We start from the raw sequence: 27,697 nt of genomic DNA, 5'->3' as shown, positions 1-27,697 counted from the left end.
CTCGGGTGAAGGAGGGATAGGAGGCACCTAAAGATGGGATAGTTACATGTTAACAAGGGAATAAAAAAATGACTAAGGTCCTAGAAAAATACTTAAAAGGACTCTGCGGGAAGTAATCACCCTATTTACCAATAAGAAGGAATAGAACCTGATAGGTACTAGTTGGACATCACAGACAAAGGGCTGTTGCGCTCCACGGGCGGTGGGAGTGAAAAAACACCTGAAAGAATAAGGTGTCATTGTAAAGGTAATCAATACAAAATTCGATAAAGTTAACAACGTTGAAAGTGCCGATTGATGCAACTTACGTTAAAGTAATTCAGGACAAACCAATTGGAAACAGTATTTTGCCCTTTCCTGCTCTTCAGCTATGGCCCCATGATTTCAGCACTGTTATTATACTGAACCGATTCGTGCCCATTCAACCCGGGGGTGTCTTTCTTCCATCGCACTGTTTTTGGCCAGCATCTAGCGGCTGCCCCGCTCGGCACGTCCCGTGGCGGACGGCGTCCTTCCGTGAAAGCATAAATCAGCGGCTTTCGCGGCATAATTCCCTCACGTTGTCGGAAGCGACAAGCTCCCTGAACTTCTAACGGTAAGCAGGATGTCCCTAGGCTCTCCAACGACAGGGAACCTTTACTTAAGCTGCCGGTCTTATTTTCTTTATCATTTTTTTAACTTTGTCACCATTTTACGGTAGAATTTTAGTTCTATCGGGCCAAGTTCAAACTGACTAGGCTCCATTTTCAAAGGTCTTTTTCTCCTAATTGTTAAGCCGTTTTTCCACTACTGCCCTTTCCCTCTGCAATTTTGACTAGCAATGGCCCCCCCTCTTTTTCTGTGACTGCCGTTAATCATGGCTATGTCCGCCCGCGGGCTTGATTTGAAGATTCCCCATAAGGATCTTGAGCCCTTCAGTGCTACCCTTTGCCCTGCCCCGCATTGGGGATTAGTAGCACCTACTATTTTACTATTGAGTCAGGTTTTAGATATTGGTTCCCTGTCCTGGGTGCTCTATTTCCCCAGTATTTTAAATTTTCCTTCACATTTGCTGTTTTTCATTTTACCCTCAGATGTTTAAACCCACTGTGATTCAATTCACATCTCCAACCGATGGTTAATTCCACGGCCAGTGACGCTGTTTCCAATTGGTTTGTCCTGAATTACTTTAACGTAAGTTGCATCAATCGGCACTTTCAACGTTGTTAACTTTATCGAATTTGGTATTGATTACCTTTACAATGACACCTTATTCTTTCAGGTGTTTTTTCACTCCCACCGCCCGTGGAGCGCAACAGCCCTTTGTCTGTGACGTCCAACTAGTACCTATCAGGTTCTATTCCTTCTTATTGGTAAATAGGGTGATTACTTCCCGCAGAGTCCTTTTAAGTATTTTTCTAGGACCTTAGTCATTTTTTTATTCCCTTGTTAACATGTAACTATCCCATCTTTAGGTGCCTCCTATCCCTCCTTCACCCGAGTCCTGATGAAGACCCCGTTTGTAAGGACCTAACTAACCTACATGGGTTCAGGGGTCGAAACGTCGACACACAACCTATACCAGTACCAGCAATAGTGTATTCTACACTGTGTTTGTCTCAAAATGTACATGGTTTTTTCAAAACAAATGTATAAATGAGGATTGCATCTCTGTTTTGATTAGGTGGCAATAAATTGTATGCCTAACAATTGATTTGTGAAACTGTGAAAAAAAATTTGAAGTCACTACAAACAACCCCCACCCCCTTATTCCTCACTTATATCACCTCCCCCTTCCCCTCCCTTCTGGGCACCTTGTTGTGATGTATTTCTGTAGAAGGATTGCAAATCGATTATTACCAAGAAATGATAATCTTGCTAGAGTGTGATTAAATAACACTTCAGCATCACTTGATTGTTTTTATTGTTCTTTGATTTTTCTTTTTGATTCTGTTCTATAAATACTTATGCTCTGGGACCATCCTCCTATACTGCTAGACACCCAGGTCCCAGTGATCCTTGGGTATACCCTTTGTTTCTAACGATTCATGTGCAGGTGCATACCTGCGAGGTATTTTATGTGATACTTCCATTTTAAAATGGTTGAGAGTGAAACCCTTTCCTATACTGAGGAATATATCAACCAGCTCTTACAGGACCCCAGGAACCTTTTTCTATCATCAGACACACCCAACATAGACTTTACACTCAATGACAAAATAGCTAAACTTGAACGTTTAGAAAAGAAACTGATACGCACGAAACTTCATGGTCATCTACTTCCAAAATATCTTCAGGCAGGCATAATACCAGTCAGACTACAGATCAGAAACGAGCCTGCAATCTTTATTGACGTACCCAAATTCAAGGAAGGGTTTAGTTTCATTGCAAACAACGCCTCACGTCATTGGATGGTGTTGGGGGTTGAGACAGCGGCAGAACAGGTTCAGACACTTATGAGAGAAATTGCAGCCCTCAAACAAGAAATCGCGGGGGACTCCACGTTGATCAATGCCAAAAACGCCCTTGAAATCCTTATTAAATCCTTGAAGGATTTTGAAACTACCACTCAAGATAAAAAATTGGAATAACTTTCCAAAGATATCAGATTCTACGAAAAGAAAAACACATATCCCTATCTCAACGACGACTATTACAAACAAGATAATTCTGGTCGATTCACAGGCAGAGGTAGAGGTGGCTATAGGGGAAGGAGGAACTTCACTACTTTTTCAGACTCTTCTGTGAGTTCGGACAGTGATCAGGAGACCCCAGGCCCAAATTACGACTACAATTATCGGGACAATTGGTATCCCCCACAAGGTTACTTCCCTTTTTTAGGGGAAGGCCAATGGAGACCCCCACGAGGACGGGGGGGGAGCTGGCCGAGAGGACCACCGAGGGGCCAGCAGAATCCACCCATGACCAATTGGGACAGAGGCAGAGGTGCAGTCCCCAAACAGGTCCGTTTTCAACCAGAGAACCACGGAGAGATCTCAACGAGACGCAAAGTTTACAGATGGTAGCGGATAACAACAATCCAGTGGTCAACATCTCTTCCTACGCTTTGAACAGTAATGAACAGCAAGTACTTTCCAAAGGTTTGTCCTTTGTCCCTACAGCCCACCCTAATTCATTCAACCTCAGGACAGAACTGCATGGTTTCTTTCGGGAGATTCGTCTTAGATATTTCTTTAGAAACTCTGAAGATAATCCGTCCAAATCCTTTACAGGACTACGGGTTCCATCCAAATTTGTCCCACCTACGAATGCCATGAGCAGTAGAATTCTGGCATATGAAAGTATGGTATTAAAGGATGTCAATAATCTACTAGCAACATATAAACATACCATACCTAATATAAGTAGATTGGAGAAAGCTGCGCTTCTAACCCTTAAAAACAACAAGGACATCGTGATCAAGTCCGCTGATAAAGGTGGAGCCATAGTGGTACAGGACACGAGTACATATAAGTCGGAAATCATGAGACAACTACAAGATGGTGTGAGCTATTCCATGTTGAGATCCGACCCCACTAAAGATTTGGCTGATGAAATCCTTGAAATTACTTCTGAAGCATTGGATCTGTTTTTTCTGAGTAAATTGGAATTTGATTTTTTGAATCAAAAATGCCCACGATTACCCACTATCTATACACTACCCAAGATACATAAGGATATGCTCCATCCACCCGGACGTCCAATTGTATCCGGATGTGGTTCACTACTTGAACCACTATGTAAATATATAGATTTCTTCCTGAAACCGATGGCTGAAAAGACTGAAACGTATCTGAGGGATACTATGCAAGTGATCACCTTGTTGGACCACAAGCCCTTCGATCCAAATGAGCAATTACTTGTCACCTGCGATATTGTCTCACTGTATACTAGCATTCCCCAAGAACCAGCATTGGGAGTTATGCGCGAAGTTTTGAACTCACGACCTGCTCCGATGAAGGTGCCTACGGAATTCATTCTGGCGCTCCTGACCATCGCTATGAAGAAGAATTTCTTCTATTTCCAAGGGAATTACTATATACAGACAAAGGGTGTGGCAATGGGGGCTGCCTTTGCTCCGGATCTCGCCATTCTCTATATGGACAGTTTTGAGAAACTATATGTTCTGAATAATAACCCTTTTCATCAACATATTGACCTATGGAAGCGATATATCGATGATATATTGTTAATTTGGAATGGGGATGAAGCACAACTTAACCTGTTCCATGAGTGGCTGAATCAATGTGATCTAGACATCCAGTTCACTATCCAGTCTGATGCTCAGGAGATTCCTTTCCTTGATCTGAAGATCTTTAATGAAGATAATCAACTTTTGACTACTTTATACAGGAAACCCGCTGAACGTAACTCCCTTTTGAGATATACCAGTTACCATCCACGCGGCCTGCGAGATAACCTTCCGGTAGGCCAATTTCTACGGATTCGTAGGAATTGTAGCAAACGTACAGACTATCTGGCCGAATCTGAGGACCTTAGTATCAGATTGATCTCAAGGGGTTATCCCAAACGTTTGGTGAAGAGAGCTCAGAAGAGGGCCTGGTTCAATCCAAGAGAAACCTTACTGGTGGCTAAAGAACATGATAACTCTGTTTCCAAAAGGATGATTTGTGTTACAACGTTTTCCACCAGGAGTAACGCTATCAAAAAGATAGTAAACAGTCATTGGAATCTGGTCTCTACCGAAATTGAGCAAACCAACCTACCTATGCATTCTTTTAAGAAGGCCATGAGTATAAAAGACCATGTAGTACATTCCTATTTGCAGGACCCTGTGGAACCAACCATTCAGTCACTTTGGAACCTACCTCCCATCAAAGGACACTACAAATGCGGGTCCTGCAAAGCATGCTCAACAACCATACAAACCAAAGAATTCATTTACAAACATCATACAATCATTTTGCGTGTCCACACAAATTGCAATTCCATCAATGTTATTTATGGCATCATGTGTCCTTGTGGTTATCTATACATTGGCCAAACACAGCAGAAAAATCAAAGCTAGGATACTTCAGCATCAGAGTAGGATTAGATGCAATGTTGCAGCGGCCCCTCTGGTTGAACACTACAATCAATCAGGACATAGCCCTGACCAAATGCAGTGGCTTGTCATTGAAAAAACAGAGTTGGGCCCAAGAGGAGGTGACATAACCTCGATCCTTACTGTGAGGGAATCCAAGTTGATGATCCGTTTAGACACGATCAACAACGGGCTGAATGAACTTGATCCTAGCAATGCCCAATTAGCCTGTCTGAGATGATTCTGAGATATACTGTCGGGGCACATTCACTACTGCACTATCTACATGTAACCAACTATGTGAGTAGGAGTTGTAGTCTAACTTAGCGAAAATGATGGTATGAGATTTTCATTTTTCCTTGTTCCTTTTGACATGTGCATTATCCTATGATTATCTCTATATAACTAATTCTGTGACTATGCCCACTAGTATGACTTCCTTCTCCAACCCTATGGCGACTAATACCTTCCGGTGCCCAGCAACAACACTATGCCTATGCAGATTGCTGCTTTCCAGATGATCACGGGCTCATTTGATTTGATTTAGACAATTATTCTCTGTTAAGAATATTTAATTTTGTCTTTGATATTCACATACAAAAATTGTTGTTTTGTCAACCAACCTTGTGACTATGCCCAGTATTGCTATTTCTTGGGCTGATCAGTGGATATGGCGATCGATGTGCTCTGATGCTGAGTAATTGTCATTGTATTATGTAGAATTGCTAGCCCCGGGATAATTATGTATCCTTTTCTTCTTTCTCTTTTGACTTGTTTTGATTTGATGTGAAAGATTCAGAAATATGTATGTCCCAACCGGCATGATATCACATTTAAGTGAGATATTGTTGCTGTTTTGATGTGTGTGTATATCAATGAAAATTCTGTGTTATCGATCCCACAACAGATTATTTTAAATATGTTATTTACAAAAGTATTTTGCCCTTTCCTGCTCTTCAGCTATGGCCCCATGATTTCAGCACTGTTATTATACTGAACCGATTCGTGCCCAATCAACCCGGGGGTGTCTTTCTTCCATCGCACTGTTTTTGGCCAGCATCTAGCGGCTGCCCCGCTCGGCACGTCCCGTGGCGGACGGCGTCCTTCCGTGAAAGCATAAATCAGCGGCTTTCGCGGCATAATTCCCTCAAGTTGTCGGAAGCGACAAGCTCCCTGAACTTCTAACGGTAAGCAGGATGTCCCTAGGCTCTCCAACGACAGGGAACCTTTACTTAAGCTGCCGGTCTTATTTTCTTTATCATTTTTTTAACTTTGTCACCATTTTACGGTAGAATTTTAGTTCTATCGGGCCAAGTTCAAACTGACTAGGCTCCATTTTCAAAGGTCTTTTTCTCCTAATTGTTAAGCCGTTTTTCCACTACTGCCCTTTCCCTCTGCAATTTTGACTAGCAATGGCCCCCCCCTCTTTTTCTGTGACTGCCGTTAATCATGGCTATGTCCGCCCGCGGGCTTGATTTGAAGATTTCCCATAAGGATCTTGAGCCCTTCAGTGCTACCCTTTGCCCTGCCCCGCATTGGGGATTAGTAGCACCTACTATTTTACTATTGAGTCAGGTTTTAGATATTGGTTCCCTGTCCTGGGTGCTCTATTTCCCCAGTATTTTAAATTTTCCTTCACATTTGCTGTTTTTCATTTTACCCTCAGAGGTTTAAACCCACTGTGATTCAATTCACATCTCCAACCGATGGTTAATTCCACGGCCAGTGACGCTGTTTCCAATTGGTTTGTCCTGAATTACTTTAAGGTAAGTTGCATCAATCGGCACTTTCAACGTTGTTAACTTTATCGAATTTGGTATTGATTACCTTTACAATGACACCTTATTCTTTCAGGTGTTTTTTCACTCCCACCGCCCGTGGAGCGCAACAGCCCTTTGTCTGTGACGTCCAACTAGTACCTATCAGGTTCTATTCCTTCTTATTGGTAAATAGGGTGATTACTTCCCGCAGAGTCCTTTTCAGTATTTTTCTAGGACCTTAGTCATTTTTTTATTCCCTTGTTAACATGTAACTATCCCATCTTTAGGTGCCTCCTATCCCTCCTTCACCCGAGTCCTGATGAAGACCCCGTTTGTAAGGACCTAACTAACCTACATGGGTTCAGGGGTCGAAACGTCGACACACAACCTATACCAGTACCAGCAATAGTGTATTCTACACTGTGTTTGTCTCAAAATGTACATGGTTTTTTCAAAACAAATATATAAATGAGGATTGCATCTCTGTTTTGATTAGGTGGCAATAAATTGTATGCCTAACAATTGATTTGTGAAACTGTGAAAAAAAATTTTAAGTCACTACAAACAACCCCCACCCCCTTATTCCTCACTTATATCACCTCCCCCTTCCCCTCCCTTCTGGGCACCTTGTTGTGATGTATTTCTGTAGAAGGATTGCAAATCGATTATTACCAAGAAATGATAATCTTGCTAGAGTGTGATTAAATAACACTTCAGCATCACTTGATTGTTTTTATTGTTCTTTGATTTTTCTTTTTGATTCTGTTCTATAAATACTTATGCTCTGGGACCATCCTCCTATACTGCTAGACACCCAGGTCCCAGTGATCCTTGGGTATACCCTTTGTTTCTAACGATTCATGTGCAGGTGCATACCTGCGAGGTATTTTATGTGATACTTCCATTTTAAAATGGTTGAGAGTGAAACCCTTTCCTATACTGAGGAATATATCAACCAGCTCTTACAGGACCCCAGGAACCTTTTTCTATCATCAGACACACCCAACATAGACTTTACACTCAATGACAAAATAGCTAAACTTGAACGTTTAGAAAAGAAACTGATACGCACGAAACTTCATGGTCATCTACTTACAAAATATCTTCAGGCAGGCATAATACCAGTCGGACTACAGACCAGAAACGAGCCTGCAATCTTTATTGACTTACCCAAATTCAAGGAAGGGTTTAATTTCATTGCAAACAACGCCTCACGTCATTGGATGGTGTTGGGGGTTGAGACAGCGGCAGAACAGGTTCAGACACTTATGAGAGAAATTGCAGCCCTCAAACAAGAAATCGCGGGGGACTCCACGTTGATCAATGCCAAAAACGCCCTTGAAAACCTTATTAAATCCTTGAAGGATTTTGAAACTATCACTCAAAATAAAAAATTGGAAAAACTTTCCAAAGATATCAGATTCTACGAAAAGAAAAACACATATCCCTATCTCAACGACGACTATTACAAACAAGATAATTCTGGTCGATTCACAGGCAGAGGTAGAGGTGGCTATAGGGGAAGGAGGAACTTCACTACTTTTTCAGACTCTTCTGTGAGTTCGGACAGTGATCAGGAGACCCCAGGCCCAAATTACGACTACAATTATCGGGACAATTGGTATCCCTCACAAGGTTACTTCCCTTTTTTAGGGGAAGGCCAATGGAGACCCACACGAGGACGGGGGGGGAGCTGGCCGAGAGGACCACCGAGGGGCCAGCAGAATCCACCCATGACCAATTGGGACAGAGGCAGAGGTGCAGTCCCCAAACAGGTCCGTTTTCAACCAGAGAACCACGGAGAGATCTCAACGAGACGCAAAGTTTACAGATGGTAGCGGATAACAACAATCCAGTGGTCAACATCTCTTCCTACGCTTTGAACAGTTATGAACAGCAAGTACTTTCCAAAGGTTTGTCCTTTGTCCCTACAGCCCACCCTAATTCATTCAACCTCAGGACAGAACTGCATGGTTTCTTTCGGGAGATTCGTCTTAGATATTTCTTTAGAAACTCTGAAGATAATCCGTCCAAATCCTTTACAGGACTACGGGTTCCATCCAAATTTGTCCCACCTACGAATGCCATGAGCAGTAGAATTCTGGCATATGAAAGTATGGTATTAAAGGATGTCAATAATCTACTAGCAACATATAAACATACCATACCTAATATAAGTAGATTGGAGAAAGCTGCGCTTCTAACCCTTAAAAACAACAAGGACATCGTGATCAAGTCCGCTGATAAAGGTGGAGCCATAGTGGTACAGGACACAAGTACATATAAGTCGGAAATCATGAGACAACTACAAGATGGTGTGAGCTATTCCATGTTGAGATCCGACCCCACTAAAGATTTGGCTGATGAAATCCTTGAAATTACTTCTGAAGCATTGGATCTGGGTTTTCTGAGTAAATTGGAATTTGATTTTTTGAATCAAAAATGCCCACGATTACCCACTATCTCTACACTACCCAAGCTACATAAGGATATGCTCCATCCACCCGGACGTCCAATTGTATCCGGATGTGGTTCACTACTTGAACCACTATGTAAATATATAGATTTCTTCCTGAAACCGATGGCTGAAAAGACTGAAACGTATCTGAGGGATACTATGCAAGTGATCACCTTGTTGGACCACAAGCCCTTCGATCCAAATGAGCAATTACTTGTCACCTGCGATATTGTCTCACTGTATACTAGCATTCCCCAAGAACCAGCATTGGGAGTTATGCGCGAAGTTTTGAACTCACGACCTGCTCCGATGAAGGTGCCTACGGAATTCATTCTGGCGCTCCTGACCATCGCTATGAAGAAGAATTTCTTCTATTTCCAAGGGAATTACTATATACAGACAAAGGGTGTGGCAATGGGGGCTGCCTTTGCTCCGGATCTCGCCATTCTCTATATGGACAGTTTTGAGAAACTATATGTTCTGAATAATAACCCTTTTCATCAACATATTGACCTATGGAAGCGATATATCGATGATATATTGTTAATTTGGAATGGGGATGAAGCACAACTTAACCTGTTCCATGAGTGGCTGAATCAATGTGATCTAGACATCCAGTTCACTATCCAGTCTGATGCTCAGGAGATTCCTTTCCTTGATCTGAAGATCTTTAATGAAGATAATCAACTTTTGACTACTTTATACAGGAAACCCGCTGAACGTAACTCCCTTTTGAGATATACCAGTTACCATCCACGCGGCCTGCGAGATAACCTTCCGGTAGGCCAATTTCTACGGATTCGTAGGAATTGTAGCAAACGTACAGACTATCTGGCCGAATCTGAGGACCTTAGTATCAGATTGATCTCAAGGGGTTATCCCAAACGTTTGGTGAAGAGAGCTCAGAAGAGGGCCTGGTTCAATCCAAGAGAAACCTTACTGGTGGCTAAAGAACATGTTAACTCTGTTTCCAAAAGGATGATTTGTGTTACAACGTTTTCCACCAGGAGTAACGCTATCAAAAAGATAGTAAACAGTCATTGGAATCTGGTCTCTACCGAAATTGAGCAAACCAACCTACCTATGCATTCTTTTAAGAAGGCCATGAGTATAAAAGACCATGTAGTACATTCCTATTTGCAGGACCCAGTGGAACCGACCATTCAGTCACTTTGGAACCTACCTCCCATCAAAGGACACTACAAATGCGGGTCCTGCAAAGCATGCTCAACAACCATACAAACCAAAGAATTCATTTACAAACATCATACAATCATTTTGCGTGTCCACACAAATTGCAATTCCATCAATGTTATTTATGGCATCATGTGTCCTTGTGGTTATCTATACATTGGCCAAACACAGCAGAAAATCAAAGCTAGGATACTTCAGCATCAGAGTAGGATTAGATGCAATGTTGCAGCGGCCCCTCTGGTTGAACACTACAATCAATCAGGACATAGCCCTGACCAAATGCAGTGGCTTGTCATTGAAAAAACAGAGTTGGGCCCAAGAGGAGGTGACATAACCTCGATCCTTACTGTGAGGGAATCCAAGTTGATGATCCGTTTAGACACGATCAACAACGGGCTGAATGAACTTGATCCTAGCAATGCCCAATTAGCCTGTCTGAGATGATTCTGAGATATACTGTCGGGGCACATTCACTACTGCACTATCTACATGTAACCAACTATGTGAGTAGGAGTTGTAGTCTAACTTAGCGAAAATGATGGTATGAGATTTTCATTTTTCCTTGTTCCTTTTGACATGTGCATTATCCTATGATTATCTCTATATAACTAATTCTGTGACTATGCCCACTAGTATGACTTCCTTCTCCAACCCTATGGCGACTAATACCTTCCGGTGCCCAGCAACAACACTATGCCTATGCAGATTGCTGCTTTCCAGATGATCACGGGCTCATTTGATTTGATTTAGACAATTATTCTCTGTTAAGAATATTTAATTTTGTCTTTGATATTCACATACAAAAATTGTTGTTTTGTCAACCAACCTTGTGACTATGCCCAGTATTGCTATTTCTTGGGCTGATCAGTGGATATGGCGATCGATGTGCTCTGATGCTAAGTAATTGTCATTGTATTATGTAGAATTGCTAGCCCCGGGATAATTATGTATCCTTTTCTTCTTTCTCTTTTGACTTGTTTTGATTTGATGTGAAAGATTCAGAAATATGTACGTCCCAACCGGCATGATATCACATTTAAGTGAGATATTGTTGCTGTTTTGATGTGTGTGTATATCAATGAAAATTCTGTGTTATCGATCCCACAACAGATTATTTTAAATATGTTATTTACAAAAGTATTTTGCCCTTTCCTGCTCTTCAGCTATGGCCCCATGATTTCAGCACTGTTATTATACTGAACCGATTCGTGCCCATTTAACCCGGGGGTGTCTTTCTTCCATCGCACTGTTTTTGGCCAGCATCTAGCGGCTGCCCCGCTCGGCACGTCCCGTGGCGGACGGCGTCCTTCCGTGAAAGCATAAATCAGCGGCTTTCGCGGCATAATTCCCTCACGTTGTCGGAAGCGACAAGCTCCCTGAACTTCTAACGGTAAGCAGGATGTCCCTAGGCTCTCCAACGACAGGGAACCTTTACTTAAGCTGCCGGTCTTATTTTCTTTATCATTTTTTTAACTTTGTCACCATTTTACGGTAGAATTTTAGTTCTATCGGGCCAAGTTCAAACTGACTAGGCTCCATTTTCAAAGGTCTTTTTCTCCTAATTGTTAAGCCGTTTTTCCACTACTGCCCTTTCCCTCTGCAATTTTGACTAGCAATGGCCCCCCCCTCTTTTTCTGTGACTGCCGTTAATCATGGCTATGTCCGCCCACGGGCTTGATTTGAAGATTTCCCATAAGGATCTTGAGCCCTTCAGTGCTACCCTTTGCCCTGCCCCGCATTGGGGATTAGTAGCACCTACTATTTTACTATTGAGTCAGGTTTTAGATATTGGTTCCCTGTCCTGGGTGCTCTATTTCCCCAGTATTTTAAATTTTCCTTCACATTTGCTGTTTTTCATTTTACCCTCAGAGGTTTAAACCCACTGTGATTCAATTCACATCTCCAACCGATGGTTAATTCCACTGCCAGTGACGCTGTTTCCAATTGGTTTGTCCTGAATTACTTTAACGTAAGTTGCATCAATCGGCACTTTCAACGTTGTTAACTTTATCGAATTTGGTATTGATTACCTTTACAATGACACCTTATTCTTTCAGGTGTTTTTTCACTCCCACCGCCCGTGGAGCGCAACAGCCCTTTGTCTGTGACGTCCAACTAGTACCTATCAGGTTCTATTCCTTCTTATTGGTAAATAGGGTGATTACTTCCCGCAGAGTCCTTTTCAGTATTTTTCTAGGACCTTAGTCATTTTTTTATTCCCTTGTTAACATGTAACTATCCCATCTTTAGGTGCCTCCTATCCCTCCTTCACCCGAGTCCTGATGAAGACCCCGTTTGTAAGGACCTAACTAACCTACATGGGTTCAGGGGTCGAAACGTCGACACACAACCTATACCAGTACCAGCAATAGTGTATTCTACACTGTGTTTGTCTCAAAATGTACATGGTTTTTTCAAAACAAATGTATAAATGAGGATTGCATCTCTGTTTTGATTAGGTGGCAATAAATTGTATGCCTAACAATTGATTTGTGAAACTGTGAAAAAAAAATTGAAGTCACTACAAACAACCCCCACCCCCTTATTCCTCACTTATATCACCTCCCCCTTCCCCTCCCTTCTGGGCACCTTGTTGTGATGTATTTCTGTAGAAGGATTGCAAATCGATTATTACCAAGAAATGATAATCTTGCTAGAGTGTGATTAAATAACACTTCAGCATCACTTGATTGTTTTTATTGTTCTTTGATTTTTCTTTTTGATTCTGTTCTATAAATACTTATGCTCTGGGACCATCCTCCTATACTGCTAGACACCCAGGTCCCAGTGATCCTTGGGTATACCCTTTGTTTCTAACGATACTTTTGTCATAAGTAAGACTGTTAGCGCTCTAGTTGTTTGGTAGAACACTCTGGGACATTCTGTCATTGGGCTACATCTGGGTGATATTTGGGCTACATTTGGGCTCTTTTGTCTCTGGTGGCCATTTTGGGAGACTTATTTGTTATGATGTTTCCTAATTTCCTCATTTACTACAGTCTCCTCAGTAGGAAATACTTTCAGTTTTTTACTTTGATTCCATCAAGAAGGCATTCAGATGTGTCACAAATTTGCCATAAATTCAGAATGTTAGCACTCAGGTTGCTTATTAGATCACTGTAGTAAAGCTACTGCTCACCAGGGAAGTCTGCTGCTGGTATTGAAAGTGCATGTTTCAGTCTGCATGTCAGAATTTGTTAATGAAACAGAAGAGGATTTGAGAAGTCACTCAAAATGTGCCCTAATTTTTCTTTCTGCAGGACTTATCATACTTTCTATGGCAAAATGAACCCCCTCATTTTGTTCCTTTTTAAATTAAATGTTTTAAGAATTACCACTTTATTCCAACCAAGATGGCTTCAGGTGTGCCATACGTTTGTCATAAGTAGGACTGTTAGCGCTCTAGTTGTTCTTTAGAACACTCTGGGAAGCTGCAGTAGAACACAAAGGAATCAACTGACAGTCTCTGCCCTTGTTGGATGTACATGTTTTACTGAGAATGTCAGACTTCATTCTCACATGACTGAGAAAGATAATGTGAATTTACAGAAAATATGCTCTCAGTTAGCTAATAGATCACCTTCCAAACCTCTGTGGGAAAAGCATGAGAAAATAGTTTTCTCTCAAACATGATTCATAATATCACAGCAGAAGGCTTTTTCACATGGTAAAATCACCTTAGAACACACCACAATTCCTAAAATGAGTATGGTACTGATAGAGATCAGGGTATCTAAAATATGCCCACTACCACGGATAGAGTAATCACACAGTTACACGCACATACATTCATCATACGCTAGGGCCCATTTCACTAACACACGCTCAAATACTCTACCAGCAATAAACCTGTGGAAAGAAAACACCTAAACACCCTGCATCAATATCAGGTCGATCAGATCTGGTTTTGTGACTGTCCTAATCAATAACATAATCTACATAACATATACAATAATGATCAGAAATATAAACCCAATAATTGACAAGAAAGAAAATTCAACACCATGTTTAAAATTATATTGCTTTATCTAAAATTAGTCAAAGTAAATCAATCAGAATAAATCATTTCTCATAGTTACCTATTCTAACTAAGTGTCAGAACGGGTCAGGACAAGTCTCTCGGTAAAGTCTCTCAAGACGAAGTCCTCAGCATCGATCCTCAGCAACGTAGATTCACGCGGCAAAGGCAAAATGGCAAGTGGCAAAAGGGTGGGGAGAACCCTCTCTAAGCTAACAGTTTTTATAATAAATTGAACAAAGGAAAGATACATTGGAACATAGGAAAAATCATTATGTCCGCCGGACTTGCTGAGCAGAGCGAGAAGGAAAGGATGCAACATTGCAACATTTGTGAACCTCCGCTCAGGAAAAATACACATAGCGAAGACTACGGAACAGGAGCCAAGAAAATAAAACATGTATCACATTAATCCGGCTTCTCCTCGGCTATCGAGCCACAGTTCAGAGTTTCCCTCTAAGGCTCCTTTGTTTTTCAAGATTGCCAAGGACACTTTCACTTCTCTTGGAGAACTCCCAAAAACTGCTGCTGTCCTCATGGAAAGTTTCTCAACATGGACCATGGTCAGTTAGCTTCAAGACCATTTCCAGCAGGGGTCTCCCTCGTCTCAGTTTTCACATATTCACTCGAGGCCAGGCTCACAAAATCAGCCATCATGGACTAGGCCTCCATAGGCCACAATAGACCATCTCAATTAAAAGAAATAAAAACAACGTTACTACAGCATAATGATTAAACAGTGTTAACCCCACTAATACCCTTATGTGTATGCATTTATCTAGCTCTCGCGACATAAAAAGCATTAATTCAGACAGCGTTTTGTGCTCAAAATAAACAGCACACAGCAACGTTTAAACATGAAAACTTGCACGTTATTTTTTAGGAAACAGAAACAGCACACGTATGCTAACCCTCGTGTAACTTTCTCTTATGTTAAGACAAACGGATTGATTAATAAAAAAAACACACTTGCACAAGACAAATAATTACTTGTTATTTATTAATATTTAATAAAACGCATAGACATACTAGAGCTTCAAAAGCCCCTGAATTTTCTAAATGAAAACTCTGCTCCAGCAATCCCCCCTTTGGTGATTTTATCACCAAATAAACCCAAAAAAAAAATTAGTGAAAATTTAGTCCCATTTTAGGAGAAATCAGAAATGTCTTTTCCCCTTACACAACATTAAACACCAGTCACTCTTTCATCATCCCTTTTTGTCTCTAAGTAAACACTCTCCCTCAATTCTTCTAGTTCAATTTCTTGAGGTTCTCTCTTCAACCTCTTGTTTTTCTTTTCCTTATTCAATTTCTTTCTCCCTCCCCTGTTTTTACAACACACACACACCAATCTTATTATTAATAAAGCCACAATTATACAAGACAAGGGAAACAATATTCTACCTATAATAGTACTACCTATCTTTGCAATAAAATCCTTAACAGCTATCATTTTATTAGCTATTTTAGTCCATAAACTCCCAGCTTCAAGTGGTACTAATTCTTCATGCAAATCAGTAATATTTCTGATATAGACCTTCAGGTCTTTACTTTCGTCTGGAATGTAAGTGCAACAATGTTAAACTTTCAATATTCCACAGACTCCACCTTCCTTGGCCAATAAAATATCAAGGGCAAGTCGATTTTGCATAGACATGGCACGTACGGCACTTAATTCCGTATTCACCAAAAGAAACCCTCCTGCGGTATTTGTCGATAAGCGATCAACCACTGTGGACAGTTTCCGAATTCCATAAGCATTTAAAGAAATTCCCACTGCTGGAATCAAAACCCCAAAAATATCACCCACAATTTCAGACCAAGTTTCTCTCTTAAAACGTGTTAATAAGTTAATATCTTCTACATCTCTTATTTTATCTGTATGAAAAATCTTAGGAAAAACCAGGCCCACATAACATGTGCCATACCAATGGTCAGGCAACTTGTAATAAGCCTTGTTCCCACAAACATAGTACACTCCCGGAAAAATTGTATCTTCTCCACCTCTGAAACCCCAACCTGTCGCAATGAAGTATGTATCATGGCACTCACTAGTCCCCACAAAATATGTATCATATTGGGATTTCCTTCTTGTAATGCAAAGTTTACCCTTCTGCGGTGCATCTAAAGCTAAAGTTGGACTAGCCCCATTTCTCAACTCTTTTCCCATCTCAATGTCCCAAATTGTCTCACTCACTTCATATTTTCCCCCTTTCTCATGCATGTTCACTCTCCTTTCCTCTACCATATCCAGGAAAGCTTTCTCCTCTTCTTTCAAACTGCAAGTTAAATTATTCTTAAAAATGTAATCTAATGTTAATCCTTTTTCTTCAATAAAAATCTCACCAAAAGTGTTAGCTTCTTTAGCTGGATTCAGCTCTTTGTTCATTGGCAAGTGCCCAAAAATACTATCTCTATTAGACATCTTATAATCTATTTTCCCTAACAAATAAAAAACACTACTCAAAATACTACAAGAAATACCATATGTAGCTGGTAAATGGTGATAAGTAACACCCTCTGAAACGGATGCAGGTAATTGCATACAGACGTAGCAATCCCTCACTTCCATTGTCTTCACATATTCATATAACAGTTTCGAAAAAACATTACTAGAAAAGTTATTAATTGACCTATCTTTGTGTGTATAAGCATTACTAATTCTAATTGGAACTACTTTTTGTGAATTCTTCTCTACATTTGTCACATTTTCTGTATGCATTCCAAACTCTACTCTAAAAGTAACTAATAAAACTAAAACACCCCATAGAAGCATTAATAATCCAGTACAACAGCAGCACACCCTACACCACCTCTTAAAGAAGGCACATCTATTTCTATTATCCTCTATGTTAGCCATTTTAGTTTAGTCTCTACTACTCCACTACTGTTTGAACTTCTTCAATTCTTCAGCAATTCTTCAGCTTTCAGTTTATCCAAATGATCTCTTCGTTCACTTATTCCAAGTGAATCCTTCCTTCACTCAGTTTGAATACTTGTCATTCTTCACTTCAATTTCTTCAACATCAAATTGTATCAGATCTCCAACATCAAGATCCTCAGTACTCGACTCTTCTCCAATGTCAGTCAAAAGTACTTTCAGAATTTCACCAGTATCTTCCTCAACCACTTCTCTCAAGACCACTTCCGGATTATCTCGAGTCACTGTTTCTTCTTTTCCTCCTTCAGACAGTGCCACATAAGACCATTCCGGTGATCTGTACTTTTGGTTGGGTCTTCTTACTCTTTTTATTTCCACTGGTTCGTTTGACTCCTTTGGTTCTTCTCCTTCAGCTTTTGAACTTTGACTCGAAACTTCATTCACTTGTTCAGCTCTTGATGAATTTGCTCTTATTACTCTGTATCTCAGCCTCTTAACTCTGTTGTTAGGCCAACGGTCTCCTCTTAACACCTTCTTCGGCTTTATTTCTTTATTACTTCTTTCTCCAATCCAAGTTCTCTTTCTCAGAACTCGACCTTCTGTTTGTTCATCTTCATCATCTGTTTCAAGTGCCTCTTGTTTCCGTTTTCCAGCAGCTTTCTTCTTCTCCACAGAATTTTTCACCACTGTTTGAGACTTCCCTACTCCTGTCCCTCCTCGGGTCTCCGACACGCAATCTTCTTGCTGTCTACTTGTCCCTTCACCTGGCTCATCAAGAATGTTCCCTACACCTCCTCGGGGGTCTTCCGCAATCTGTCCCTCTCTATCTTTTTCTGACCCTACTTCTTCAAGTATAATCTCAAGTGGTTCTTCAATCTCCTCCTCTTCTGATTCAGGAGTAGTCTCTGTGTGATTTCTCTTTTCTTTTCTTTTCCCTTCACTGCTGTTTGAAACTTCAGGCTCTCTTACAGAATTCGATCTTTTCTCTGATACTCGCAGTGATTCTCTTGAAGCTCTCTCTGCTTCTTTTCTCACTGATTCCGTATCTTCAGTATCTTCACCATCACTGGAATCTGACTCTTCAAAATACTCTTTACCAGTCCCTTCTTTTGGGTTTGGAACTCTCAGAGTATGACTTGCATGTACCCAGTGCTTCACTCCAGCACACTTTACTGCAGTCGTCGTAGTCAGAATAACTTGTCTCGGCCTTCCCCACCTTGGAATCAAGCAATTTCTTCTTCTGTGCACCTTAATCCTCACCCAGTCTCCTGGACTCAGATCATGGGCTTGCTTCTTCTCAAGTGTGGTAGCTTCTTCTCCAACCTGGTGAAACACAGAATGAACTGCGTCAGCCAGGCCTTTACAGTAATCCAAAATCATGTCATCAGTTATTGTCACCAATTTATTGACAGGCACGAATGCATGGCGCATAGCACGTCCCATGATTATCTCATGCGGGCTCAAACCAGTAGTTCTATCTGGAGTAGATCTCATTGTCATCAGAACTAGAGGCAAAACATCTGGCCATTTCATGCCAGTGGCTAAGCACATTTTTCCAATCCTATTCTTGATTGTGCCATTAATCTGCTCAACCACACCAGAAGCCTCTGGTCGGTATGCACAATGTAGCTTCTGCTGTATTTTCAATGCTTCACAAATCAAACCCATGAGCTCATTTTGAAAATGTCTACCTCTATCAGACTCAACTGTTACTGGAAACCCGTACCTAGGAATCAACTCCCTCAACAGTAACTTTGCCACTGTCAATCCATCATTTCTTCTAGTCGGGTAAGCTTCCACCCACCTTGAAAACAAACAGACTACCACTAGAACATACCTCAGTCTGTTCACTTGGGGCATCTCAATGAAATCAATCTGCATTCTTGTAAAAGGACCTCCTTCTCTGCCTATTGTTCCCAGACTCACCACTGTCTTTTTCCCAGTGTTAAATTGCTGACAAACTAAACACCTCTGACAGATGCTCTCTGCAATTGTCCTGAACTTTGCATTGTACCAGGTTTGTTTGAACGACCTAACCATCGCGTCCCTCCCCAAATGTCCCTGGCCATGATACATCCTTGCCATTGACGACAAGATTGAGTTAGGCATCACTGGTCTGCCATCTCTGTAGACCCAAACATGGTCTGTTTCTCTTGGAGCACATCCTGCCTTAATCCAATCTTGTTTCTCTTCTTCTCCTGCCTCATCTTGTAACTGCTTCACTTCATCCCAGGTCTCTAGGACATTAGTAAACATCACAGAAAGAAAAGACATTTCCCTTTCTCTGTCCCTATTAATGGACTGATTTGTCTTGGCACAGTACTGCGCATCATCATTGGCGTACCTGTTTCCAATCGTTATGAAATCCTCCCCCTGACCATGGGCAGCACACTTTACAACTGCTAACTCCTTAGGCAGCTGTATCGCCTCAAGCAATTTTCCAATCATTTCAGCATTCTTTATTGGAGTTCCACTCGATGTCAAGAAACCTCTTTGTAGCCAAAGTTGGCCAAAATCATGCACAACTCCAAATCCATACTGACTATCAGTCAACACAGTCGTCCTCAAATCTTTCCCAATTTCGCAAGCTTTTGTCAATGCTATTAATTCAGCAACTTGCGCAGATTTCACTCCTTTCAATGATGATGCTTCCATGACCTCTGAAACTTTGCACACCGCATATGCTGCACATAGCACACCATCATCATTCCTCAAGCATGATCCATCCACAAACAACACATGATCATTCTCAGGTAAGGGAATATCCCTTATGTCTGGTCTTGGTTTTGTACAGTACTCAAGCACATCCAAACAGTCATGATCATCTTCCATTTTCACACCCACATTTTCAATGTCTGGCAAAAGTGTCGCTGGATTCACATTCACACATCTCTCGAGAGTCACATTTGATGCTCCCAGAATCACTTTTTCGTACTTAGTCAATCGACTATGTGACATGTACTGAGTTCTATTTCTTGTCAAAAGAATCGCCACATTGTGAGGTACGAATACCCTTACAGGATATCCCATTATAATTCCCTCACTCTGTTCCAGGCTTCTGCATGTTGCAGCCACAGATTTCAGACAACCTGGTAAACCCACAGCTACAGGGTCAAGTGTTGATGAGAAGTACGCAATAGGCCTTCTCAATTGTCCATGTTTCTGGATTAACACTGAAAGTGCACATCCATTTCTTTCACTGCAGTACAGCTCAAATTCTTTTTCATAGTCAGGCATACCCAAAGCTGGAGCCTCACACATTTTACTTTTAAGCTCTTCAAATGCTGCCAATTGTTCTGCATCTAAATCCAATGGATCTGTCATTTCACTTTTTGTCAGTTTAATCAATGGCTTTGCTATCAGGGAAAAATTAATTATCCACTGACGACAATAACCCACCATACCCAGGAACATTCTTACTTCTCTCTGGGTCTTTGGAGCTTTCATTTCTCTGATTATTCTGATCCTGTCAGTAGTCACTTTTCTCAGACCTTTTTCAATATTGTGTCCAAGATAATGCACCTCTTTTTTGCAAAATTGCAATTTGGCTGGAGATACCTTTAACCCTCCATCTGCCAGATGATTCAGTAAAGCTATGGTATCCACTTCACAAGCTTCTCGTGTCTTTGATGCCACCAACAGGTCATCAATATATTGTACTAGCACTGAACTCTCAGGCATGATCAGACTTTCCAACGATCTTTTCAATAACTGATTGAATATCGAAGGACTCTCCGTATACCCCTGTGGGATACGACACCATGCTAAAATACGCTGGCCAAATCTAAATGCAAAAATCGGTTGGCTGTCATGATGCAATGGAATTGAAAAGAACGCATGACACAAATCAATCACTGTATACCACTCAGCATCATGTGGAATTTGATACAGAATCACTGATGGATTTGGCACAATAGGACAACATGCCACCACAATTTGATTAACTTTTCTCAAATCCTGTACAATCCTAAATTTCCCATTAGGCTTTTTCAGTCCCATTATCGGTGAATTACACGGACTACTCAGTAGTTCTCTTAGAACTCCTTGCTGAATCATTTTCTCAATTATAGGAGTTATCCCTTCAATTATTTCTGGTGTCATTTTGTACTGAGGAATGTTAGGATATGTGATTCCCTCTTTCACTGCAATTTTCACTGGATCTACATTATTCATCAATCCCACATCCTCTCCTGTAAAATCCCAAACTGTTCTTTTCACTGTATCTCTCAGCTCTTGAGGCAAATCCTCCGGATTAAACACAGCAAATGCACCAATTAACTCACTTTCTCTATTTTCTAGAGTCATTCGGTAGAAAACATCATCATCTGGTGTCTCAAAAGCTATTCCATCTGGTGTACAAAAAATTGTGCAGTTCATCTTACACAATAGGTCCCTACCTAACAGGTTCACTGGACTCGTGTCACAGACAATAAATCTGTGCATGTCTGAAACTTTCCCTATCTGTACCTTTACTGGTTCAGTAAGACGTGTTCTGATTTGTGTATTAGCTACACCAACTACTTGGATTGCTTCATCCGAGAGAGGAAGATTTCTAACATCTGTTGACCTGACAGTTGATCTTGTCGCACCTGTGTCTACCAAAAAAGTAACACTCTCCTCATTTATTTTCCCATCCACAAATGGTCCTGCCTGGTCTATTTCTAGAGTTGCACCAAGTATGCACTCTTCCTCCTCTCTTCGGCACCGTCAATAATCACCCTCAGACTCACTCCCTTCACTCTTTAACAAGTACTGCTGTACTTTGTTAGAACGTCTTGGTTTGTTTACCTGCTCATCATTGTAGAATCCTGAATCCTGATTATACTTTTGTACCCCTCTATTCTGCGGCAAGGGCGGTTTTGGCTCTTGACTCTGCTGTCTCACAACTTTCTGTTGTTGCTGTTGATTATTTCCTTCATTCTGGTTCTGCACCTGTTGATTTAAAGGTTTACTCTCATTACTCACTAATGGTGGATTAGGACATTCAGATCTCCAATGTCCCAGTTGGCCACAGTTGTGACAAGGAAACTTTTTCTTTGCTTCCTCAAGACTTCCTTTTCCTTTTCCTGCATATCTGGGTCTATTTCCTGCATTATTTCCTGGATTATTTGCCTGTTCTACTAACTGTGCTTCCTGTCTCTCCGCAACTTTCACTTGTGCCCACATTGCTTTCTCTTTCAGCTTTCTTTGTTTTGCTTCAATTTCATCACTGAAGTATTTTGCATGTCTCAGGATCTCATCTACTTTTTTACTCTGCCAATCCACTGTATGTTCACGAATCCTCTCACCAATTTCAGGTCTAAGGCCATATACAAATCTGTATACAAAGTGACTCAAATCTTTGTCACCCAGGTGTTCATCTCCACTGAATTGTTTAAATGCCAATATCAGCCTCTCGTAAAAAGCATGAACTGATTCTTTTGCTTCCTGTTGTGTTCGATCTATCTTAACCCAGTCTGTCTCTTTTGGAGGAACTTTACTCTTCAGGTATACCATCACCTGATCATATTTCCTCATTACCTCTGGATCTGGTGCCCCTGTTCTTGAATCTCTTGGATATTCCTCAGTAGGCCAACTCACAACTATTTTACACTCAGTCCACAAGTCTGCTGGAACAATTATATCAAACAGACTATTCAGGTCAACCCACAGCACTTTTGACAATTTCACAAACCTATCTACCTGCCTATACCACTCGACGGGCTTTTCTCTCAATCGAGGGAAATCATTCGTAAATTATAAAATATCCTGTCTGGTCCATGGAACATGTACATATCCTCCTCCAGGTATTTCTCTCATAGGATAATTATTCACCGGTTTCTCCTTTTCTCTCACTGGAAATGCTGAATAAGTTGTTCTATCTTCAGATTCCTCTCTTTTCTTATACCACCTATCCTTCCATTTTTCTACATCACCCCATCTTCGCAATAATGCTACCATTTCTTTAATCTGTCCTGTTCTACCAGTAGCATTCAAATTTTCAATATCCTTCTCTGTAAAATCCATCCTGTAAGTTTTCTGTAAAGCTTTCACTTTATCAATGTCAACTCCCTGCTCATTTGCTATTGTTCTTAGCCTGTCATGAGTATTCCTTGCTCTCCAGGTAATACTTTTACACATAAACATCAGCTCACCATCATGATGACTCTTCAGGATTTCTGTTGGAACTGTTCCTGTCACAAGCTCTTCTAATTCTATACGTAACCTAGCCACATCAATAATTTGTGAATCCTTATCCTTTTTCTGAAGAACCTTCATCCAATCATTCAAATCATCAACTGTTATTTCAGCAGTTTTTTTCACTGGAACCACTCTTTTTTGCGGTTCTAAAATTGGCATCCCTGAACAACTAGGTTCACTAGCATCCAATAGTTCACTACATGTGTCATGTCTTGTTTGTCTCAGGTCACTTCTTTCTGCTCTTTTATCTGAATCTCCTGAAGGACCAACTGAATTTGTCAGATTATTCCCAACATATGGAATCACCAGTCCATTCTCACCTGCTCTCTGTTTGTCAAACACAGGAATAACCGGACCTATAGTTACAGGCACCGTAACAGCTTCCAGATTCTTCGTTAACTCCCTAATTTTCTCAGTTAGTTCTGTTGTCGTTTTTGCTAATTTTCTGGCATTTTCCTCACTACTTCGATTCTCTCTCTCCCTGAAAGAACTACTACTTCTTGATTCAGGTGTCACTTTTTCTTTCTCAATAATACAGACTGTATCTCTTATCGGAGAAACAACTGGTGTACTCTCATCTGGTTCTGGTCTATATGGAGGTGGTCTCTTGTAAATCATGTCATTTAAGACCTCATCATCATACTCATTAACTCCAACTGCTCCTTCTTCAATTGTTCTCATAGGATATAATCCCTCTGACATATTAACATCTCGCCACCTTTTCATCCGATCATGATGTGTTTCACGATCATGTCTCCTCCCAAACATATTCCTGTAATACCCTCCAGATCTTTGCTTTTCTCGCTCATGAACTTCTTCTTCCCATTCCACTAAAGCCTCGAACTGTGTAGGTCTTGGCTTCGGGTCCAGACATGCCATCTTTTCCCGTAAATTTCTCAACACGGCCAAATTAAATGAACCATGTTCTGGAAATGCTAGAACACCATCTTCTTTAGTATACCTAACCCAATTCTGCAACCATATACAGGTATGTAATCCATATTTCGCAACCATGAAGGATGCAGGTGTTTTCGCTGGAGGTAGCAACTCACCCTCTCTCGTTTTAACCTCTTTATCCTTGCTAAACCACTTTTTAACTTTCCCAAAGAATGTTTTTTTCTTTTTTTCTTCTTGGTAATACATTTTAGCGCTTACCAAAACTCTCTACTCTCTCCGTATTATAAATATACAATACGAGCTTCTCAACCAATAGCAGCGCGACTCACACTAACGCACCAATCCTGGAGCGTCTGCGTCACTACACAGCTCTTCCAATCCCTGCGCGACTCACACTAACGCACCAATCCTAGCGCAAACCCTATTCTGATCCACTATCCAATCAGAGCGCGGACTTTCTGACGTCAACAGTCGCTGCAGTCGCTTGTCTCCTGTCTTCTGTCACTCGTCTACCCCTCCTTTACAAAATCTCTCAGTAGACTTCGTGTCAAGATTTCTACAAAATCTATTAGTTACAACATAAAAACATCTCCATTGTCTGCTTCGCTAACCACAGAATAGTAAAAGAGAGTCTATTTTTCAAGAGTCAACAACCTTCATACATCTCATAACTGTTTCCTCTAGGACTTATCCAAAGAGTCTTACAATCAATAAATGTATATACATTCACGCACATTCATACAAGAAAAATATAGTACATGCACACAGAATCCTGCTTCCCGAGAACAGCGCACAATCTGTCCCACTACAGAATTATAACATACATTAACTAAGCAACTTTGCCCAGTTCCTCAAACAAGCTCAGAGAATACCTATTACTCCTCCCGCGATAAGCTTTAACGGAAATCCTTTACGGATCCCTGGGACTTAAGACCAGAGTTTCACAGATAACCTTCACTATCATTCACACTCCTTATATACCAGAAATATATTCTAATAGTAACATACGACGATGTCACTGATTCCGAATCCAGACAATGTGAACGCGCAACTTCAATTGTCACACGTTATTCCTTACAATCCCGTCTTTCCCGAGAGCAGCATATACCTTCCTCTGCCCTACTACGGAACTGCTACCACAGCTTCCAAATTCCAGAGGCACTACATATAACTCAACATGACGACTTCAACATAAAGTATTAGTACATATACCAATATCGACAAAATAAAATCAATAATCAATAAGCTAATGTACAAGCAATCTTATCAGATCAAGACAACCATCAACACCATCCTATCTCTGCTACCAGGAAATTGATAGAGATCAGGGTATCTAAAATATGCCCACTACCACGGATAGAGTAATCACACAGTTACACGCACATACATTCATCATACGCTAGGGCCCATTTCACTAACACACGCTCAAATACTCTACCAGCAATAAACCTGTGGAAAGAAAACACCTAAACACCCTGCATCAATATCAGGTCGATCAGATCTGGTTTTGTGACTGTCCTAATCAATAACATAATCTACATAACATATACAATAATGATCAGAAATATAAACCCAATAAATGACAAGAAAGAAAATTCAACACCATGTTTAAAATTATATTGCTTTATCTAAAATTAGTCAAAGTAAATCAATCAGAATAAATCATTTCTCATACATAGTTACCTATTCTAACTAAGTGTCAGAACGGGTCAGGACAAGTCTCTCGGTAAAGTCTCTCAAGACGAAGTCCTCAGCATCGATCCTCAGCAACGTAGATTCACGCGGCAAAGGCAAAATGGCAAGTGGCAAAAGGGTGGGGAGAACCCTCTCTAAGCTAACAGTTTTTATAATAAATTGAACAAAGGAAAGATACATTGGAACATAGGAAAAATCATTATGTCCGCCGGACTTGCTGAGCAGAGCGAGAAGGAAAGGATGCAACATTGCAACATTTGTGAACCTCCGCTCAGGAAAAATACACATAGCGAAGACTACGGAACAGGAACCAAGAAAATAAAACATGTATCACATTAATCCGGCTTCTCCTCGGCTATCGAGCCACAGTTCAGAGTTTCCCTCTAAGGCTCCTTTGTTTTTCAAGATTGCCAAGGACACTTTCACTTCTCTTGGAGAACTCCCAAAAACTGCTGCTGTCCTCATGGAAAGTTTCTCAACATGGACCATGGTCAGTTAGCTTCAAGACCATTTCCAGCAGGGGTCTCCCTCGTCTCAGTTTTCACATATTCACTCGAGGCCAGGCTCACAAAATCAGCCATCATGGACTAGGCCTCCATAGGCCACAATAGACCATCTCAATTAAAAGAAATAAAAACAACGTTACTACAGCATAATGATTAAACAGTGTTAACCCCACTAATACCCTTATGTGTATGCATTTATCTAGCTCTCGCGACATAAAAAGCATTAATTCAGACAGCGTTTTGTGCTCAAAATAAACAGCACACAGCAACGTTTAAACATGAAAACTTGCACGTTATTTTTTAGGAAACAGAAACAGCACACGTATGCTAACCCTCGTGTAACTTTCTCTTATGTTAAGACAAACGGATTGATTAATAAAAAAAACACACTTGCACAAGACAAATAATTACTTGTTATTTATTAATATTTAATAAAACGCATAGACATACTAGAGCTTCAAAAGCCCCTGAATTTTCTAAATGAAAACTCTGCTCCAGCAGTACCATCAACAAATGATTTATAATGTAACTAAAGTCTTAAAACCTTCTATTAACTGCAATGCTTTTTAATGAGGTGCTATCATGTATATTGGTCCCAAGATGGCTGCCAACACTTCTTGGATGAAGTGCTGACAGCCAATCAGATCTCACGATGAGATGTGTGGTTAGGATCCGCCCAGATATATCTGTGATTTTACTTTTGATTTTCTCAGGAACTACTGAACGGATTTACACCATTTAAGCAAAAGGCACATGCCTGACCTGAGGACTACCTCTTTGCCAAATTTCAAGTAATTCTGTTCAGCCGTTCGGGCTGTACCTTCGACTAAAGGTCCTATGGGAAAATGCGTTTTGGGACCCCCCTTTTTTCTCAGCCCCCGCTTGACGAATCACCCTGAGACCTTCAGGGTAGGAGCTGAGCGGAGCGCCCCATTAGTTTTGAAAATTCCACGAAGATAAGTCAACCGGCGCCAAAGTTATTCAAAATAGAATTTTCAGATTTCCTATGGGAACTCGGTCCTAACTATAACTATCTACTGGCGACCGCTAGTAGATAATACATATATAAACACATATATATATAT

Source organism: Triturus cristatus, chromosome 1_1 (assembly GCF_964204655.1).
Source record: "Triturus cristatus chromosome 1_1, aTriCri1.1, whole genome shotgun sequence".
NCBI lineage: Eukaryota > Metazoa > Chordata > Amphibia > Caudata > Salamandridae > Triturus > Triturus cristatus.
Note: the sequence above shows the minus strand (reverse complement) of the source record.